The 21,991-nt window shown below is 41.1% G+C and overlaps 1 protein-coding gene and 1 long non-coding RNA gene across 4 annotated transcripts in view; both read left to right on the top strand.

Annotated features, from left to right (window-relative positions):
• Positions 1–21,991, top strand: part of LOC117584571 (AF4/FMR2 family member lilli) — a 79,024-nt gene that overhangs the window by 43,032 nt on the left and 14,001 nt on the right. The gene's annotated exons all lie outside the window — the stretch shown is intronic.
• Positions 5,727–17,402, top strand: LOC117584592. Its single transcript, XR_004573854.1, has 3 exons — positions 5,727–6,145; positions 8,352–8,695; positions 17,392–17,402. It is a non-coding gene; the product is annotated as an uncharacterized LOC117584592 (long non-coding RNA).

The following is a 21,991-nucleotide window of genomic DNA, read 5'->3' as shown; positions in this document are numbered from 1 at the left end:
ACATACTATCCACTAAATCATATGCTTATCAAACTAGTTCATCCAATATACAACCAAGAAAGTTACGAGTATTATTCAGAATTCGTTTTAACACAAGAAGCCATCGGGAGCAGCGCCTTAAATGGAATCTTGAATGGAATTTGATGTTACATTATCACGCAATACTTTGTTTGAGTTCGAATTTTCGTACAGTTTTGATAGAAATGCATAGTAAAAGTTAATGGAAAATTGTATTCTACACTTCATTTCAATCACACTTCAGATCCCAACTAGATTCAGGCTAAAAAGAAGAACTTATCTTTCTTTTTTCCACCCCACAAAGAGTGTGGAGAAGCACGCAAATTGCGATTGGAGAACTCCAAGAAAATGACTCCTAAATACATAATAACAATTCGCTTCATTCATTATTTTATTATTTATTATTATTTCTAATGACATCGCGTGCCACGAAAATCGAATACACTCCGCAGCCTGCTCTCTCTCTCTCTCTCTCTCTCTGTCTCTTTCTCTTTCTCTGCTCACACTGTTTCGGAGTACATAAATGTGTACAACAAAATGAACACTAATAATTTAATTGGTTGCTGTTCTTAGCGATTCTTTTATGGTGCATCTCTCTGCTCTTTTAATACCCTTTCACAGGGAATATTGTGATTTCGAGCAGAGCTTGGAAAAGCTTTAAACATGGCTAGAAATAGTCGTCAAAGAACCTCTTCCAAAACCTTTTCTATATTGCAGGGTATCTAAAGTGCCATCCCATCCCAAGATCCATCTTTGTTTCTCGTTTTCTGTTATTTTTTGTACACATACAAAGTTTTCATTTACTCTTTTTTTTGTGCTCAGTTTTGTTTATGGCTTTTGCTATTTTTTTTGTATTTACTTTTTTTTCGCACACAATATTAAATTGTTTGTATCTCTTTTGTTTTTTGTTTGTTTACTGTTAATGGCCTTTGGAATTTTTCTCTCTCTCTCTCTCTCTCTCTTTCCGTTGCCATATTGACTTTTGACCAACGATTATTTATGCCGCTTCTCGGCTTGGCTTTTGAAGCCATAATTCATTTATCATTTGTGTTTTATGGCAAATAAATATCAGCATATCATATCAGTTAACTATAACCACAAAAGGTACACCCGCAAAAAACAGCAACAACAATGATTGTATCAACAAACACCAAGAGCTGTACCAAAGCGTTTAAATACATTTATTTCTGTATTAAATTTGTATTTAATATGCTTTGAGATCTGTCAGGGGAAACAAATATTTATTTAATCAACAAACAAAATACATATTTAAATACTAAAATATAAAATTATAATTGAAAAACGTTTTGAAGCTAATTGGACCAATTTTAGGTTTCTTTTTGGCCACATTTTTAGTAGCAAACAAATAAAGTACGCCCCAATCCATTTCATTTAAACTTTAAATACAGTGCCCAACCATCTATTAAGTATAACAATTTTGTTTTGAAATGAAATTAGCATTAATTCCTTGACTGATTCATTTAGTGGGCGGGGTCCGGGGGCCTTCTGTGCTGCTGCTGACAAACCTTTCATGGTTATTAACCCCTTAATGCAGCACACCCCAAGCCCCCCACTGACATGGACACTGGCCGCTGCATGCACGATTTATATTACTCATTTGGCAGCTAATTACAAATGCCGAGCTAATAAATTATATTTTACAATATATTAAGTGCATTAAACAACAAAAAGCCAGAGAGAGCGAAAGAGAGGCGGCAGTGAGGGGAGAGGCGCTAATTAAAATGCAGCCAAGCGCGGCGACGTGAACAGCTCAAAAAATTAAAAACAATAAGCTAAATAAAATAAAATCCTATCCCTGACTTTGAGTTAGGAAATTCAAAGACATAATTATAATAAACTAAATTTGGAATTTGGAAAAGTAAATAAATATTATTAGCAACATTGCGTAAACATTGCAAAAGAAATACAATAAAAATGCAATAAAAGGAAAAACGAAAACACATAAATTATTTACTTATTCCGGCGACCCGCAAACAGCGCAGCCGCCTGCTTAGATGCGCGGTCAGTGTCTCCATAGAATTATGCAAATCAACAAAAACAACAACAACAAAAGAGACAACCGAGTGAATCTGTCCTTGAAAATTAGTTCGATGCGCGCGTGAATCGAACGTCTTGTGTGTGTTTCTGTGTGTGTGAGTGCGATTGCGATTGCGATTGCATGCGAGAGTGGAATAGATAGATGGTGGTCAAAGAGAGCAGACGAAAGAGAACTAGCAGGGGAACGAGCATGGGAACGTGAAACGAAACGAGCAGGGGAACGGGAACCAGCAGAAGAGTGCGAAAGTGACAGCAGCCGTGAAGGCGTGTGCTGGCTACAGTGCGTTACAAAATCGTAAATACACAGCAACCCGAAATGCAAATGTGACTTCCAATTTGGCAATCAATTTGGTAGTAAGCAGTAAAGTATTTGCGATAGAATTTAGTTTTGGTAAACTGATTATTTATTCACCTAATCGCCTTGCAGTTGTGTGCCACACTGTAAGGCAAACACACCTTAAGTTTGAATAAACGGGAGTGAGTGCAGAGGCTGTCACGGCTCAACGATGACTCTCTCGAACAGAGCTTGTCTCGCTTTATTCCAGAATAATATTTTCCTCGGGTCTCTGTGCCCTTAAACATTGACAGCGCAATAATTGTCATATGTTAGACGCTTTTCAAACCAGTTTAAATGCCTTTGCCTCACTCAAATTGAGCCAAGGACTATTCAGAATTGTGCCAAGTGACACCCCGAAGTGTCCTGCGGGGCAATTAAAGCATCAAGCAATGGGGAAATGGCAGCTTTGGGGTATGGCTCAGGCCGTGGGGGGGTGGGGACGCTGGCATTTCATGCAACACGTTGGCGAGGACATAACAACTACACCCCCGCCACACACACACACACCACTGTGTACTGTGTGCTTGTTGTCCATATGCTGGCCATGAAAAACGCGACACGCAAAATTTTTTGCATGGTCAGGTCTGGAGGAGCCGTACGGAAACTTAGCCAGCGGGTCCCGTTAGTGGAGCAGGCTGCCAGCATGCCATCACACAGCGTGGCAGTCATTAACCCGCCCACATAACAGCCACGCCTTCCTGTTAACCACAAACCCCCCACTCACTCCACCCCACCACCATGTCCTGCGTGTGTGTCCTTGTGTCCAATGTGTGGTCCATGCCGCTGCCAGAGTTCGGTGTGACAATTTTTCCTATTGTTTTTTCCCTCTGCATTTTTTTTCGGCGTCTCCACTCAGCCCATTAGCATGGCCAATGAGCAGTGCGATGTGTGGCCACCCTTTGGGTTGGGGTTAGGTTTGAGGTGGGCTGGCGTGGGGTTTCTCCTCTGGTTTTGTCCGCTTTGTTTAAGTAATTGCCGCTCAGTGTGAATGTGGATAACGTTGGGAAAGCAGAGAGCTGGTCAACGTGCGCGGCGCGGCGCATACTTTGCGGGTTAATCCCCCCATTAGGAAGCCCAAGAGTAGGCGCTACGGTGGCAGGGTACAGGCTTTATTAACACTGATTAATTGGCCTAAGACTACAGACAACTCATAAATATTGATTTGTTGAAAAGGGAAGTTGTCGTTTGATTGCTTGGACAAGTCAATAATTCAATTTAATATTTATCATCAAAATCAGAGAAAATCCCAACATTTTTCAAAGCTAAAACCTGCGCGCAATCTTCATTTCGTGTCAAATTATTACTTCAATTTGATTATTCTCTCTCTGTCCCTGTGTTGTCCATGCCCCAAGTGTCATTCCACCCTCAACTATCTGGTAATAAAGCCATATTCCCTGTGGTCTGGCGGTTTTCTGTTTTTCTTTTTATTATTCACTGTTTCATGTCTCGTCCCCTCAATGGCGGGGGCCAATGAACCGCAAAAGTGGGCACGTGTCCTGGCAATTGACACGCAAAGGAAATCGCACGGAATATCGAAATGATAATATCTGCTGTACGTATACATAAGTTGGTAATTTTCAACCAACCGCATTTAAAATGCTTAAATTTTCATGGCTTTAGTCGTAGATTTTAAGCATTTCGCCAATATTTGTTTTTGTTGAATATCGACAAATGCAACTCGTGGAGGGGAATCACCAGAGCCTCCAACTGTTAAGAGTGTGAGAAATTTTAACGTAGGGGGCACACACTGTGCAGGGCGGCGTCATAAGCGGCGTATACGTAATCAAGAATCAATTGCAAGGCAAAAAGCAAACAGCAACTAAACCGAAAGACAAAAGGAAGCAAAGAAAAATTGACAACTCGCGTCAAACTCATTTGACAATCAATAGGGGCAACAACGCATCACAGAGAATGAGAGCGAGAGAGATAGAGAGTGCACACACAACCCCTCCCATCTGATCGTTTCTTTTTTTTTGTTGCTTTTGCTTTTGCTGCTTCCTCTCTGTCTTCTGCTTTCTTGTTTCGTTTGCTCTGACTCTGTCGACTGTTGCTGTCGGCATTTGTGTTTGCACTCGCGTTGTCGATTCTCTACTTTGTGTGTTTTGTTTTTGTTTTATTTGATTGGGTTTGTTTTTTAAATTTGTGTTTTTTTTTTATTATTATTTTTCTTTGCATCAGCATCAATGGATTTCTCTTTCTCGTTCTCTCTCCCTCTCTGTGGAGGTTTTATGTACACAGTGGCGGTCAAATAAGTAGGCGACTAATATATTTGCATAAAAAATAAAATATAGAATAATTGAAGTATGCAGAAATTTAAGTAAAGACAAATTTCAGCGCTTTGCAAAAATATGAATAAGTTTTAAAACACCTTTGATACAATTTTAGTGCCCCCAATTAGCTACCCCTCACTGTCAGTTGAGTGTTTGCTTTGCTTTGTCGTTCGATTTCGTTGCGACCTCCTCTCCCGCTCTCCCTTCGCACAGTCTCCCACTCCTCCGCGCCCCCTCTCTGCCTAAGCGATTGGCTTACATTTGGATTGCAAATTGTTGCTTGTCTATTTATCGCTCTGGGGCTGCTTTAATTAATTTTATTTACACAAACCAACATATAAATACTCGTACATCCATAGAGACCTCAACTAATATTTATTCGCATTTTCTCTCGTCTCTTTTTCTTTGCAGGTGAGTTGAGAGCATTTTTTCTTATCGAGGAGAAATCGAATTCGAATTCAACGTGAGTGCATAAAAATGGATATGGGTTTTTATTGGGGTGGGTTCCACTTCGATGGCGATTGGCGATCTATTTAATCGAGTGGCGGAAGGAACACTTTCTTATGGTAATCGGATTTGGTCGAGGTTACACGGGATTGAGATTAGAACCAAGTAATCGATTTAAACCTGAAGCAGAATCAACGGAAATAGATATTGAATGGGAGTAATAAAATATTGCTGACAAGTGGGGAAGCATTTTTGCTATCCTAAACTTAAGGGTGTTATAATTGGAATATTATTTGAAAAACGAACACGGACCATCTTTAAATCTAAGTAAAATGATCTGAAGAACTTCAGGACATCAGGAACAAGTCTTAAGTAGATTCGAATACCAAAGCATGTCTGAAAATTTGTCCTTTCATTCATAGAGAATTCATTCACCATCCGTTTATCCGTTTACAAGCTTCTAGAAGCTTCAAGGCGATGCGGGCTAAACATTTCAGCCAGTTTAATCTTTATTAAAGATTTCTTTCAAAGAAGAACCTTTTTGGAGAGCCTTTTCTTATTTCTGTTGGTTTCTTTTGGTATATGTAAATATGTACGAATGTATGTATGTTCCATATTGTACATTACATTCATTTATCAGGCTTAACTTTAGTATGGAAAAAAGTTGCAAGTGCCCATCAACAAGTCCATTTAGAAGTCAGAACTCGGGAACACATAAGTGGACAACAAAAGACCCTGTCCCACCCCTTGCCCACCCCTTCCTTGCCCGCACATAGTTACAGTTACAGTCAAAGGCCAAGCCCAAGCCCAGAAATTGAGCTTTTTGATAGTGAAAAGCCCATTGAGCTTTTCCGACAAAGGACACGAAGGAACAGCAGAGCCAGAGTGAGGCGGGAGAACGGATGCTAAAGGCTTGATGAGTTGACTATTTGCAAATGTTAGCAACAAATGGGAGCAGATCCTTTAAAACAACAATGCCAAAACGATGGTTGATAAAAGACCAAAGAGAACCAGAGTGGAAAAGAGTGGCGGAGCAAGGGAGGCAGCGGGACAGGAAAAAAACACTGCCATATGCTAACAAAAGCCGGGCTATGTTTGTGGATGCAGGGGAACGTAGGAGATGGGACGGCCGAAACGAAACGAAACGAAACGAACCAACTGTGCAGAGTGGAGGGAGGGTAGAGTGCATTAAACTGCGCCCAAGTTGCGGCACACACACACTCACGGGTAAAGAGATAGGCGGGAAGAGAGTAAAGACGGAGTAGGAGATAGGAGTTTGGAGAGTGATAGAGAGAGAGAGAAAGAGAGATGCTGCTGACATACAAAAAAATGCCATAAATAGCAGATTGCAGATTTCAATGCTAAAAATCTGGTCTAAAATAAACCAACACATTTTATTAAAACAATTTTGACTTAAGTTTGAGTTTTACTGCTTTTCAAAACTCAACAAATCGTCAAATGAAAGATGTTTTTTTTCTCAATAAATCGAAACTAATTTGTTGCATAAATGCAAAGTAATAATTAACTAATAGCAGAAGACCGAAATATAACGAACATTAGTATAATTTTAGAAGCTGGTTAAAAATAATAATCACCCTTCAAATTAGACTTGATACTAATGAAAACACTCCACACTGGGTATCAAATTTTAGAAGCACTCAAGGAAAGGTCACACCGCACGCTGCATATATAGAATAAATACATAGGTGTTATCTTTTAAAGCTGCTTACTAAGCCGTAAGAGCATAAAAAACAAGCAGCTGAATGCTCATCACTGGCAGCTGTTCGACGACGACGCCGCCGACAATGACAGCAGCGTAAAGTCGAGTAGCTTACACGAGAGAGACGAGACGAGACGACGACGACGCTGACGGCGACTGCGACTGAGACGGAGATGGCGGACAAAAAATCCAATCCACTGTGGATTTGCAAAAAGCTTTAGCTACATGCCGAAACCCCACCACCCATCCCCTCACCCAAAGCACACACAGACACAGTTACAGTCACACGTAGCTGAAAACAATAATAAATCTCGGCAGCGGCACAAAAATCATGGAAAAAAAAAAGAAAGAAGTAATATACAGTAACAAAGGCAGGCCAGGCCAGGCAGTCGTCGGTGGTGGAGGAGGAGGAGGCTCATAAAAAAAGGCACAAATAACTCAAATAAAAAGAAAAAGTACAAGTAAAATGAAATAAAATAGTCTAAAGAGGCATCCCCTCCCCGCTATACAGCCTCTTATCATCTCTCTCTCTCTCTCTCAGTGTGTGTCCCTCTCTTCTATCAGCTACAAATCGAATCGAATCGAAGTGCAGAGGCAGAGCAGAGTCAGTGCTGCTACTACGAGATGAACAATCAAACGAAAATGGAGAATAATCTAGAGAAAAGTGTCGTGTCTGAGGAAATGAAGGAAGTAATAGTACAGGGCAGTGTATATTTTACGGAAGGTACCACGAATGGGTTACCAAAGCCAATTTCCTTACCTTAGCCGCAATATACCCTTTGGATGGTGTTGCTTTCGCCCGGGGGGTGTGTCTCTGTGGCATATATAAGGGGAGTTGCACGGACGCGTCTAAAACATTGCAGACTGAATGTAATAATAATAACACTGAGGGGACAAACACGGGATAGAGATATAAAACGGATATTCATATTGAAAGGCACCAACCGTACAGCTACACATACATATGTATGTACATGTGTGTAGTAATAATAAAAAAATGTGTGTGGCAAAAAACAGCCAGCAGAAGCATCGGACACACAATGTAACTGAAATCAGCAGGCGGCAGGCAGCAGGCAGACTTTGTTGGACAACAAAGACAGAGACAAAAACAAAAACACACAAAACCCAAACTAACGAAAGGGAGGAAAGCAAACACAGCAACAGAGGAAAGAGAGTTGGAAGATGGAGTTATAATTACAATATGCACTCGACTGATTTATCCCCCAGTGTTCAGAGAAAATTAAACCAAGTTATGCTAAAGATTAATGAAATAAAAACCAACAAGAAGCAGGAAAACTATGGCCTGCTATGCAGAGAAAGTTAAGCCACTAAATACTCAATACAGCAGCATCCCAGCAACAGGCCACTGTCTATGGTCCATGGTAACCCTTGATGAGATAAAGTTACAGTGCCACCCTTCAAATAAGTAGCTAGATGATGATCTCCCAGCTGCCAGTTCAGTTTCATTTGCTACGCCATTGTGTTGGCTCATTGGAGAGAGAAAGAGAGAGAGAGAGAGGGAGAGGGAGAATGCCACTTTACAGACTTGGCAAATGCGACAGCAAAAACAATGGCGCGAAAAGGTGGGACAGGGATTGGTGCAAAAAAGGGAATTCGAAATGCACATTTGGCTGTGTATACAAAACCCATATGAGGAGTACACACACACACAAATGTACATATGTACATAGGTAAAGGGAATGATTGCTTGTGTATAGATATGACCCAACTCATTTAGACCTGCAACGGCAGTGGAGTGGAGCAGCAACAAAGTTTGCCTGCCTGCCATTTACGCCGCACGATGGCAAAGTCCACTCTGAATGCAGGATAACCGGGGAAGGGGAAGTGAAATAGGATGGATTATAATTATAGTAGTCGTCGCTGGTTGTATTTGCTAATGGGGTGGATGGCTTTTGGTGGGTGTGTTCTGGGGCGTGGCAATTAAAGCACCTTGTTCAAGTGCAGTAATTTTAGGCAAAGTGCAATCAGTTGACAGAGAAGCGGCAATTCGACTGAGGCAGGGGACCGCGTAGCCATTAAAACGGTACAACTAAGTGGTGCGGGATTATATTTAAACAGCAGACAAGAAGAGCGAAAATCAAGTTCGAATTTAAGCACAAAAAACACAGCCTCAGTTTTATGTGCCCCCCATTCTCATTGATATTTAATCAGGGTTCGATGAGCATTTGCCAGCTGCAGAAGAATGAAAATGTAATAGGAATTTCCTGGAATGTTTGCTTAAATATTTTATAATAAGTATAATAGAGTAACAGGTGCAGGCTCCCTACCACACAGTCATCATACAGTCTCTTTACTCTGCCCCATCAGCAGAGGGGAAGCACAACTATCAATAAATCTCAACCAAGGAGCTTTTGCCGTCGTTTACCCCTGCCCCTGTACTGTGTTTGCTCTACCGATGTTCTGTTTGAGGCAATCCAATGCCGACTCAAAAAAAAAAGGGGGTATGAAAAGTTGCCAAAAACTATTGCTGGAGAGGGGACTCTAAGCTGCACATCAACAGGATTTTATTTGGGGCTTTCCTCTCTTGCTCCCCTGCTCAACGCTGCGTATGTGCTATATTACGTATACGTCGTATGAGTAGTGCTTCAACAGCACTTTAGACATTTTGATAATTGCTTCACAGTTATGCTGTTGTCTGCTCTGGTTTGCTGTTGCTTTTGTTGTTGGTTTAGCTCATGCCTGGAGCATGGTCAACTTGTCATACTAATTTCAGGGCAGCAGCAGCAGACCCCCAAAGCCAACCCCAAGCATAGCTCAAGTCCCGACCACAGACAGGGGCTGCTGGTGTGAACTCTGAACGGCTTTTGTCTATATAGCAAGAGGACTAGGAGCTGCTGGACAAATGGGGGAATGGGCATGGAAGGTGTCTGTCTCTCGCTCTGATTTACGCACTTTTGTGTGCTGCCTGCAGGTCGTATTTGTCTCTGTGTGTTTGCTGCCACAGTAACTTTCAAGTGAATGGACACACATGCCGGACACGGACTATGATCGGCCACAAAGTATGCTATAGTTTTGCTCGGTTTGCCGCCATTTTCGGGTGGAGTTGCACAAAAATGTCCAAAACTAAATAACAGTCAAATCGGTGCCAACTGGCAAAAAAGTTTCTCACGCATCTGCTTCCGACACAACTGCGATTTTTGGCAGCTGCATGGAAAAAAAGGAGTTGGAATTGTTGGCGCTCGTTTCAATTAGCCTGCCAGGGGCAAGGCAAAAGGAAACCCCATTGATGTGAAATTGAATTTTATTTTATTTTGTGGCAGTTTAATGATGGGAAAAAATCGTTTATCTTTGAGGTTAATAACACAGAGAACACAGAGAAAACATTTTTCGCTGGTTTTTGGCAAAAAAAAAAAAAAAAAAATCATGCACACGACATGAATTTTGTTTTACAAATTATTCTTTGCTTGTGTCGTTGAGAGCAGTATAGAGCAAGGAGGGCAATGCCTTTCATTTTAATTATCTAAACAAATTCCAAACAAAATCCAATCATTGATAATCTGCATTCGCATCGCACCACATCCACTTAGCCTCGTTTTTTCGTTCTTTCGATCAATATTTCAATTAGCTTCCAAGAATCTTTTCATTAAAGGACATCAATCAGCGCTGTCCATCAAAAAAAGTTCTCCATTAAATCACTCAATGGAACGATGGAGAAAAAAAAACACACAAAACAGAAGGGGAAAAGGTATTCAAATTGCTTGGGGCAGCAGTCCGCATCGCTGCAACTGACACACGACTAAAAAAAAAGAAGGAAAAGGTGGATATAGGCCTAACTGTTTGACCTTATAGCTGCTCCACCTGCTGTCTCCTGCTATTGCCCCCCACTCTTACGCTCTCTTTCTCGCTTTGTGCTTGTGTTTGCATTTCCCCGAGACTTTCTTGTTTTCGCAATTTTTTATCTTCAGCAAGATTTATGCGGCTTTGTGTCATAATTCTAGCGCGCTCTCTCTCTCTGGTGTAAACTTATGTCGGAGTCAGGCGACAGACGACAGCAAGAGGCGAGAGTATAGAAAGAGAATGGCCAGAGAAACAAGGACATGTATGGGCAGAGGCTAGAGATGGCAGCACTCGGGTGAAAATTTCTACCTTTCATTTGGCCAGTTAAGTAATCGTGAATATGTTTCGATTAAGTGAAAAGTTGTTTATTCTTACATATTTTTTGTTTCCGAGTTGCCATCTCCAATACAGTACCAGAGAGCGGCTTTCCCCCCTCTTGCCATTTGTTGGCCTGTTTTGTGCGGCGGTCTTTGGGCCCATTACATTTGCTGCTGCCCTTTTACAATTTTGCCATGATTTTTTCCTCTCTCTCTCTCACTCTCGGACAAAACTCGGGCGTCGCTAATGCGTTTTCATGTTTCACCTTTGCCCTGCTGTTGGCTTTATGCGTCATAAATGTATGGCCACAAACACACACATGCACGCGCACAGTTATACAGTTCTTTATGAAATCCAGTCGAGCTGGAGTTCTTCGGTTCATTGGGATTGTTTTAGGCACACACACACACACACACACACACACACACTGCTGGTGTGCTCCTTTCCGGCTCTTCTGGTCATTATTTGTGGTCAAGTGGATTAGGAGTGAAGCCTGCTGCTGCTGTAAGGATACAAAAAATTCAATTAGCTGTTAAATAGAAGGTCTAAAGGGCAGTTTTTTATACCAATTTGTAGCCATATAGAGCCTCAGAGAGTGTCTCAAATCTTGTATAAAAGTAATTGAATATAATAATTACACTCTAACACTCCTGTGCATAGAGAGATCAAACTTAACTTTTATTTATCACACTTAATTGAGCTTTTACTTGGACCATTTATCCTGCTAATTTTTCCATACTTCAGAGTGCACTTGCCAAACCGCTTAGCCGTCTTCCACGCACAACAGTCAGGCAGTCAAAATGTTGTCTATTCTTCTATCGTCCAACCCCCTAACCGAACATCTTTTGCTCAGGCAATTATAACAAGTCCAAACGCACATTTAGCACAAAGAAGAAGAAAGGCGCCACCGAAACGAAACGAAAATTTCATCAAAATCTGTCACGTACATGGCCACACACACGAAGACACGAGCACACAGTCGGTCATATAAAATCCCATTGGAAGTCCAAAATCTAACCACACACAGACACACACTTGAGCAGAGACAGCCAGACAGCGATACACCCACACACTTAACCCCATGATGACTATGATGCTTCGTCCTCCATTCTCCTCCTCCTAATCCACAGCTTGTGTCTCTGTCATTGTTGTGCACATTAATTTTGACAAAAACAATTTCATTTAACGGCATTTCCGGCATAACACACACATATCGCAGCAGAGCGGATGCTAGACGATGCCGACAACCCTGAGAGAACAAGACGTACGGTATAGCTACGGTATTTTAACCAAAAACCAAAATTGTGTATGATATGCCACCAATAACCACCCCTGCCTGCCCGCCACTGTCTGTTCATTCGTACAAGTTGACAGGCACAACACAACACGGGTTAACCAGGCGCATAACTGTGTATAAGTGTTATGTGGACATCAGGCAGGCAGGGAGGGAGGGAGATAGTCGAGCAGCATAAGGAACGGAACGGAACTGAACAGAAGAGAAGAGAAGAGGAGCATAAGCAGGCGGAGCAGCTGGAGCCATGTGGTCAATGCATTACTGCTGCTCTCACTCTCTCTCGGCTGCTCTCTTATTCTCTCCGCTACAGTCGCGTCCGTTTGTCCAGTTGATTGTATTGTCATTGTCGGTGCTTTAACTAGTTGTCCATGCTTATAGCGTTTCATGCTATCATGGCATGATATTGGGGGTATATTCGTTTCCCCAAGCTTATGGCTTGGCTTTAGTTTTGATTACTTTGTTAACCGTTAATATGTGTGATTCAATCAAAGAAAAATTAACATTGAGGCCCTACAAATATTCACATTATTCTTAATTTACAAATTACCAGACGCCAAGGTATTAGCGTGTTCGTGCATACCCAAAATTATGATGATCTCAAGCATTGCCTGCGGAGGGAGCGGTCTGGGTGTGTGTACATTTGCCATATTTGAAATTCGCATTGTGTTCTTCCCGCGACTGTTCTGCTCTGCTCCACTATGTCCCTCTCTCTCTTTCTCTATCAGGGTTTGCTTGTAACGGGAAGTTATGTCTAACACGCACGTACGCCCAATGGTATGACCCTGTCGCCCTGGTCTTACCCTTCATTCATGCATCCGTCGCGTCAAGTCAATCCCATGCATCCTTTCTCTCTCCCTCTCTCTATCTGCCTTGATATTTTGCTCAATATGCCAGTCAGTCACTTGGCCAAAAGGAGCTGTGTTAGGAGGGTTGCGGTGTTGGCGAAATGATTTTCATATTTCCGAGCGTGTGTTTTGTGTGAGCAGAGCAGAGTTTGTGCTTGCCTTTGGGTTATGCTTACACATACTAATGCGCTGTAAGTACTCTCACACTCCCAACGGAATAACGTAGAGGGTCACCCAATACGCGCCACAGCCCCAAAACAGAGAATTCAAATTAATGAGGCGTGTCTCACTTACTACGTTACGCTCCTCTTTCGCACATATATGTATATGTACAGTACTCCCACCCCCCACGCAATAATATTATCGTTATTGTTATTTATTATTGTTGCCTATTTGCACAGCCACGCCCCCCAGCTTTAGGGTTTTTTGTTTGGGTTGGAGGTCTGCCTCTGCCTGGGGTAAGCCGCTTAAACAATTAGTTAATTGATATCATGGGAAACCCACACTTGAAATATTTGATTTAAATTTACAATTTATGTACAGTGATCGCTCACAAATGAGAGTCCAAATTATGTAATTCTACACCATTTTTTGTATCCTGTATCTGCGTTTGCATTTCCATAGTGCTAAATGTTGGAATTGTTGTTGTTTTATGCTAATTTTGCATTTTCATTTTCATTTTTGTTGTTGGTTACTATTATTTGCATTTTATTATTGTTTTGATTAATTTCCAGTTTTGGTATTTCAATTTATTTCGTGGGTTTATTTTTGGGCAACAATTTGAATTGGATTTGTGGTGCAATTACCACACAAATTTGTCAAAGGAAAGCAATTTATAAATGTGGGAAATGAGGCAAAAAGTGAGAGAATTATAGGCGGCTTTGCTTGAAAGTTAGTTAATTTGTTAAATTGGGAAGTATAGTGCATTAATGGCATCAATAATAATTGGTTTGCGGTATTTATTATGCTATGGTATTGATAGCTGCTTGGTTATGCTTAAGACTTCCTCTTGTTTATTATGTGCCATAAGAGAATGGCAGTTGAGAAGCATACCCATCAATATTTATTCCAATACAGAATCCAAGCAAATGTAATCGTTAACTCTTGCGAGAGGTATTTTCTTGGCCATTTACGCTTAATACCTTTATTTATTTAGCTGCTTTTTGACACTTAATTCCTCAGCACTCCATCTCTGTGGCTATTCCCGCATTCCACTCAGCATTCCCTCGCTCACTCTCCCCTACCACCCACCACTTTATCATCCTCGTCGATGACTTCTTGTTGTTGTTGCCCGGCCACCGCAAACAGTTTAACGCGATGCATCGTTTGCGTCCGACGTCCGTCGTTCGTAGTCCTCATCGTCGTCTCCCCATCGTCCACGGCTGTAATCAACTGCCACTTGATGCAAAGTCAGTCGTCGTCCTCGGGCCGAGCGGTGCCGGCCAGCGCATAGTGGGAAGAGTTGTAATTAAAAAGGGAATAATGCAAAAGAAAATGATAAAAGAAAAAGACTCCTAAAATAAATAAAAAAGATATTACAAATAAAATCATAACAATAAAAATATGCAATATTTTCTTAAAACTACCTAGATTTCATTATGTTATCTAATCTTGTAAGTAGTTTCACACCCTTATAATTCAAGTGCAAATTTTGCAATTGTTTAATGCCACTGTGCGTCTTACATTATGTTTACGTTTGCGTTGCGTTCACATTAAAAGCTACGCGGTTCTTTATTTATGGCCATCAATATTTTATGACGCGCAACGCGCACGAAACCCCAAGAAAACGAAGAAGAGGACAATGTTCGGAAGGTGGTGTGCGGGGTGGAGTAAATGCTTGGACAGCAGGAGTAAGAAATCTATACGTACCCTAGGCGACTGCCCGTTCCCTCCCTCCGCTGCAGCAGTGGGCAGCACTTAAAGCATAAACGCAATTAAGAGAAAAGAAAAAGTCAAAAAGATACAGGAGACAGAAGGGTATAATAAGAAGAAAAAGTTCATTTGTAAATTGGGGATATGTTTCATCAACTTTTCATGCAGCCCACGCGGGAAACTGTAGCTGGAGCACCCAAGTGTGAGGCTGATAGCAAAGCCAAAAGCTAATCTCCGTTGCTGAGCCAATAGCCCAGACTGCTGTCCCTCTCTTTCTCTCCTTCCAGCACCCAGAGTGAGAGTTGACTTAATTAATATTTATAAGAAGTACATAGAAACAGAATGGAAAAGGAACAGCACAAAGTGAGAGAGTTACAGTTAAAATGTGCATACATTCGCCACTGTTGGCAGAGCACATAAAGAAACCAATTAGAGTCACACGTAAAGGCAACACGTGATTTGAATTCTGTATTATTTTACTACACAATTATTTTATTGTTTTAACAAAAAATAAAGAGAGTGAGCATACGGATCTCTTCTATCATCTAAAAATTAAATCATTCAATCTCTCTTGGAACGCAACCCGTCACTGCCGCAGCAGTTGCTTCTGCCTCTGTGTCGGCTTCCACACGACTATTACGCGACGAGGAGGAGATCTATTAGCCTACAGCACTCTGCTGTTTATTTGTTTTTGCCTCTTGCTTGTTGGCTTTGTTAATGTCGCTTTTATGACTTTCCTTTTGGAAAATGGGGGGAAACGGGAAAATTAAATAAACAAAATAATTGCACAAAAACTGAGCCAAAAGGAAGTACATTCAGACAATGGCGAATGTTTAGCATAATTTATGCGGAAATATTAAAAATAACGACACAAAATATATACAAACTGCGGATGGGATGAAGCAAAGGATTGAAGAGAGAGAGCGTGAGAGAAGGAATGGCTAGAGGCTGCCGGAAATAACTGTTGTTGGAGCGGAGCTAAAACTAAAGAAGGGAAAAGGAAGAGAGTAAGTTAGAGAGGGATAATTGAAGTGAACTTGGGAGTACGTTTTTTGAGGAAAAAAAACTTTCCTTGTCCACTGTATCTAATATTTAAAGTTTCGATATATCTGTCACTTTTGCTGAAAAGTAAATCAGCTGCAAAAAACAAGCTTTATGAGCGGACGAAAATAGAGTCGCAGATTGTCGAAGAATAAAGCTCGGAGCATTGAGAGCAGTTGGAAGTAAGTTTCATATTTAAATATTATTTTGCAACACTCTCCTCCCGAACATTCCCCTTGCAAAAAGCAGACGAGGCAACCCGAAAGCGCAATGAACCATTAAAATAAAACTAACCAAAAAACACAGAGAACAAAGGCAAACAAACCGTTGGGTAGGACATAGACACATGCCGCGGAGGTGAAAGGATTACACACGAAATCCGACATAAAATGCATTATTTCATTTAGTCTTTTGGGTGGCCAATGGGCAATGTTTGGACTATCCACCCACGCCCCTTAAAATGTTCTATTGCCATTTTTGGGATTTTTGCATCGCTTTGCGTTTTACGCTTAATTATCGTTTGTTGTATTTTCTGTGCAAAAATGGAAGCTAGTGTTGGGGTCATGGAGGGCACAAACCACAAACGCATTCCCAGCACCACCCGGTTGACCCCTCCCGTCAGCTCTCTCATGTGTGGAAATTGCTGTCCATAGCCCTCCTCCCCCCCGCATGTCCTTCAGTGTTGGCTCTTTGTGTTGGAGATGGCAAGCCATTTCTCGTGCAGAAAGTTCTCGTCTACATGTTGTCGGTTTAGTTGCCATCTCTAGTGTGTGTCTCTGACGCTAAAAACGTTTGCATAACTTTGTTTTTAATGTAACCATGTTAGCTGTGTGCGTGGCGTGGCTGTCTGCTGAATGAACCACAGGCCCCACAGCAGCCCACCCTCCCCACTCCCCACACTGTTGGCCAACAGGTCGATGTCGTTGGGCTTAAAATTGCATTAGCCACCAATAAAAGGATCCATATCTGTCTGGGTTCAACAGCACAACAACAGAATGGATGGGGGATGGAAACGATATGTGTACAATAGATTGAAAAAGAGTGGAAGCGAATTTGCCAGCGAATTTGACTGCAGTTTTGTAGTCTTATTAGCAACAAATGTGTGTGTTTGATTTGCTTAGGGAAAATTTCCATTAATGTGTTAAATATGTACAGACATTTGTTATATTACTTATAGACTGATAACACACTCTGTATCTGTATCTACGTATACACGTACCCGTATCTGTATCTGTATCTGTCTGTGCTGTCATGGTTAGTCTTATCAATTCCAGCTACTTGATGGTTTCAGCAAACAAAAGAGAGAGCAAAGAAGAGAACGAGCACATGTTGGAAACAAAAACAATAAGTTGCGGGAGATAAACGGGAGAGAGTGGGAATAGCGTAGACAGAAAGAACCGATAGAGCGAGACAGCTGATGTTTTTCGCTTTGCTTTTCGCGTGTATTTGTTTGTTTTAGTTTTTTTTTTTGCTAATAGATTTTGTTTTTTTTCTGTTTATTGCCCAATAAATATTATAAATAATGCACATTTCGGAAGAAATATTAAATTGTTTTCAACATTGGCTGCGGCTAATGAATATTTCTAAATATTTATTTTATTTTTTTTCTGCATTGTCTCATTCCCTCGATACGCTCAACAAGGTCGACTGATATCAATTAAATATGTTTACTTTTGACCCTCTTGTGTTGTCTTTAAGCATTAGCATAGGGCCAGATTTTATCCGATTCGTTTTTACTTCTGTTTATTGCTGTTTTGTGGAGTATTACTGGAACAACTTGTTATTGTATCGCTTTGTCTTTGCTCACGTTTTTGTGATTTTTCACAATTTAATTGAAATTAATTGATTAATGCTGAAAACGTTTTTATTGCTTTCTGTGTTTCCGTTCCGTGCTGCGGTTCTGTTGTTCGACCATTTTCCGACTTGTTGAAAGTTTTCCGCCAGCTTCTGGCGCCCCCTGCTCCTGCCACTGGTAATAGTTTGCCCTTAACAAATTGCGCGATAATTTATTATGGAGCCGCCACACACACAAGGCACCCAAAGACCCCAAAGACCGACCGGCGAGCCAAAGAGACTTCATCAGTTTTGTAATTATCTCCGCTTTCCCCTCTGCTACCCGCCACGCCCCTTCATATTCTCCTATTTTCACACTCTTTAGAGATAAATTAGCTGCTCTTATAATTTGACAGCTGTGCGCGCGATTTGCGGTCAAGTTGTGAGCTGTGGAAATTTGTGAAAATTTCCCACTTCTATGGCAAAATAAATGTACTTTAACTTTTGCAATGAAAATCACATTCAACATGAATTTTGTATATCCATACTCTAGGGGGTATCTTTGCCGTTCATAATTGATGAGAATGTGTAACAAAAATCAAACATTTCTGTGTGTGACATATGGAAGTGGCTGTGGCTCTTGTGCATAACAAAATAGTTTTCATTCAGTTCATTGATATGCCCGTAAGCAACGAAACAAATTTTAAGTTTGGGTTGACTCAAAAGAGGCTGAAACATGTTGCGAAGGAAATGTGTTCAGCGAGAAGGAGATCAAAAAAACTCTACAACAATATTTTAATCATTGAATTATCTATTTTCGGCTAGTTATGCGCTTCTCTCTGGCCTATTTCGCATACAAAAGTGATATAAACTATCTGAAAGTTGGCCACAAAATGAAGTTTTATGAAGAGCGACATGAGAACACGTAGGGTAGTCAACCACAAATCGCTTAGAACCATCAATAGCCGCCCCACAAAGAGGGCAACAAAAAATACAATTTAAGGACCCACGACAACTTTAATGGCCAAAGGGCAAACACGCGACGGCCGGTTTATAGACAGAGAGAGCGATAGATCGAGGGAGATGGAGATGTATAGATACAGCCATATGAACAAGAGTTTGCAAAGAGAGAAAGAGAAAGACACTCGCACACACATGTTGCCAAACGCAGCAAAAATAGCTACTTGGCTAGAGGGCTGGGGGGAAGGTATAGGGATGGTTGAGCCGGAGCCAGGAAAGCAGAAAGGGTAAGAGGAACACTGAATGGACGGATGAACGGACAGTCAGTCGGTTGGTCGGTCGGTTGGTCGGTCGGTTGGTCGGTCGCATCGCATCGCATCGCACGAGTAAGTTGTCAAAAACAGCGGCGACGGCAGCAAGCGACAGCGGCAAACCCAAAGCGCCAAAAAATGTTACCCCAACTATCAAAGTGAAACTTTTCTGTGAAGGGTACACGGGAAACGAGAATCACAGAGTGCGAGAGAGAGGTGGAAAGGGCTGCGAAATGTTATAATGTAGATTATACACACACTCAAACACACACACGCTCAACCATGAAGTGAAAGAGGGAAACGCAACTAGGAAGAAAAAGAAAAAAAAACAACTAGATAAAGCGAAAAGTCTACATATGTGGAATAACGACTGAATGACACCCTATATATAATCGGTTATACATATACATATGAGTTTGAGTGCGCGGAGTCGCCCAATATGTAAATATTTGAAATTTTAAATCGCTTTGAAAAAGCGATACAAATTCAGAAATCATTAGAAAATATCAAATACAAGTATTATTGCTTTATAAGTACTAAATATCGGATGGCATTTAATTTAATTTGATTTATCATCATATGTACCAGCTGTACATGCATGCCCACGCTCTCTCTCACTCCGAGTAATGGGTGCCACAGGGAACACACTCGAATCTGTTTGTTTGTGTGTTTTCCCAGGGAGAAGAGCAAAGCGCAACGCAGTAGATAAAAGAATAAAATTCCAAACTAAAACTTTAGATACATTTATTTCAAAATGTAGTCAAGGCAGCCGTTCGGAAGTTAGGGGTATCATCAGCAGCAATGCAATTCCGTTAAATCTCTCTTTGTCTCACTGAGCCGTTTACAGTTGTACAAGAACTGGGCATACACATTGGCAATTAAAATGTAATTTACAGAAGTTGTATGCCCGCAGTTAATATAAAACTGTGAATATGCCATGAACAGAGGCAGAATGGAAATGGAAGAAACCAAAACAACAACAAGAAAGTGAAGCTTCAAACAGCTGTTGTTGCCAGACCGCAAAAGTTTCCTCTCTCTATTTTTGCACTGCAATTTCCATTTAAACTGTTATTATTATACTGTTTGCTGTTTCTGTGCATTTCAGTTGAACAATCTGCATTCCGATTTGTTCTTGTTTTAACCTGAACTGAATGAAGGCTTAAAAGGGTTAGAGTGTTATGCAGTTAGGAGGCGAGGTGGCAGCGTGTGTGACCTTTATGCCGAATTGCTTATTCGAAACTAGACACACAACCTCGAATGTTGTGTCAACATTGAAAGACAGCAAGGACGGACAGCAAATGTTGCACCGAGTATACAATTTGTTGCTTACATTGGAGAAGCTTTGTAAATTTTGTGGCTAATAACTATTTTAAATTGTTATCTTTTCTAAAATGTATTTCTGTATTTCTCATTTTCGTCAAAGTGTTTCCCATTTTCAATTATTTAATTCTGCTCAGTGTCGTATTACAAGTTATTTAATTGCTTTGTAGCACAAACCCAGAGCTGCAAAATGCGCAAATAAATGAAAAACTTTTTCAATGTGGCTAAGCAGCTTTCGAGTTGGCCAAACTTACTATGGTCATCGGTCACGGCAGCCAACGGAGATAGTTGCCAAGAGACAAAGAGAGAAATAGAAAAAAATGCTGGAGAGAACTCTGCAGAGAATTAACATTTTTTCCTGTGATGAAATTAAATCCTTAGTTCCTTAGTTTGATGTTTAATGCTAAAGGAAGTCAGTTTTTGTACTTAAAATGATTATTTTATGAATTGGTACCTCACGGCAAGTGCCCGAAAGTCCGTGGTGGAGCGGCCAGAATAACGGTGGTTAACCGCAGTATGCACACCATCCACACACACACACACATAACTCTCAAGGACACACTCACCGCCACTTGTGGGAGCGGGCTCACCCGTTTTAAAGTTGCCTTAAAATATTTAGCCTGGCAATTTGAGGCAGAGGCCGCTGCTAGTCCTGAAGAAGTCCTAGAAAGAAGATCCTTGGATGTCGAAAAGGAGAATGATTTTTTGGGGGCAACCTGCTGCAAATGTTATGCAATTTTATTAATGGAATTTTTATGTGTTGCACTTGCTCATCTTTACCTCTTTCTTCGCTGTCTTTCACTCTCTCTCTCTGGCTGCCTCGTTAAATGTTGGGATTTTGTTGCCACAAAATGAGCACAAAGGGCGGAAAAAGCTTAAAGAAGACCAAGAATAAAGAGCAACCGAAATAAGACTGTGCAAAAAAAAAGTGGGTTAGATTTTCCAACCACCCTCCTCCCTTGCTTTTGTTCCTTTTTTTCTCCATTTTCCTGTGGCAATGTTTGGTGGCAGCAACAACAGAGCAACCCACATCAATTTAAGTGAAATCCCAAAAACTATTATCATTTTAATCAAATCAAGCCAACAGGACAACAGCAACAGCAACAGCAACAGGAAGCTGAACAGCAATACACCCAGGAATAGGGCAGAAAATCAGCAATGTTTGGTGCTGTGCCAAGGGGGTAGGATGAAAACCAGAAAAGAAATACACCAAAGGAACAAAAAAAACCTAAGAAAGGCAAAGGAGAAATGAAACAACTTCTAACTTTTCACTTTTCCAAGTAAATTTTGATAGAATTTACAGTGGTCGATTCATATCTTAGCCGCTGGAGTTACTTTAATTAGAGTCTGCTACTCTTTATAACGTTGCCGTGCACTCAGAAAGGGTATAAGAAATCAGAGGAAATGAGAGAGAGAGAAAAAAAAACGAATGGAGCAAGGAAGAGCTAGAAAGCGGAATAAGACTGGGACACAAACAGAAACGACTGACCAAAGCAGCAAGTCAGCAGAACAGAGAAAACGAGAGAAAGCCAGACCCCCCCTGATGCTGGTGGAAGCCAGAAGGACTGGAAGGACTTAACTAGATGCTAGGCAGGGGCAGAATGAACTA

This window comes from Drosophila guanche, unplaced genomic scaffold (genome assembly GCF_900245975.1).
Source record: "Drosophila guanche unplaced genomic scaffold, DGUA_6, whole genome shotgun sequence".
Classification (NCBI taxonomy): Eukaryota; Metazoa; Arthropoda; class Insecta; order Diptera; family Drosophilidae; genus Drosophila; species Drosophila guanche.
The sequence above is the reverse complement of the archived record's forward strand: the minus strand, read 5'-3'. Positions and strand labels throughout refer to the sequence as shown.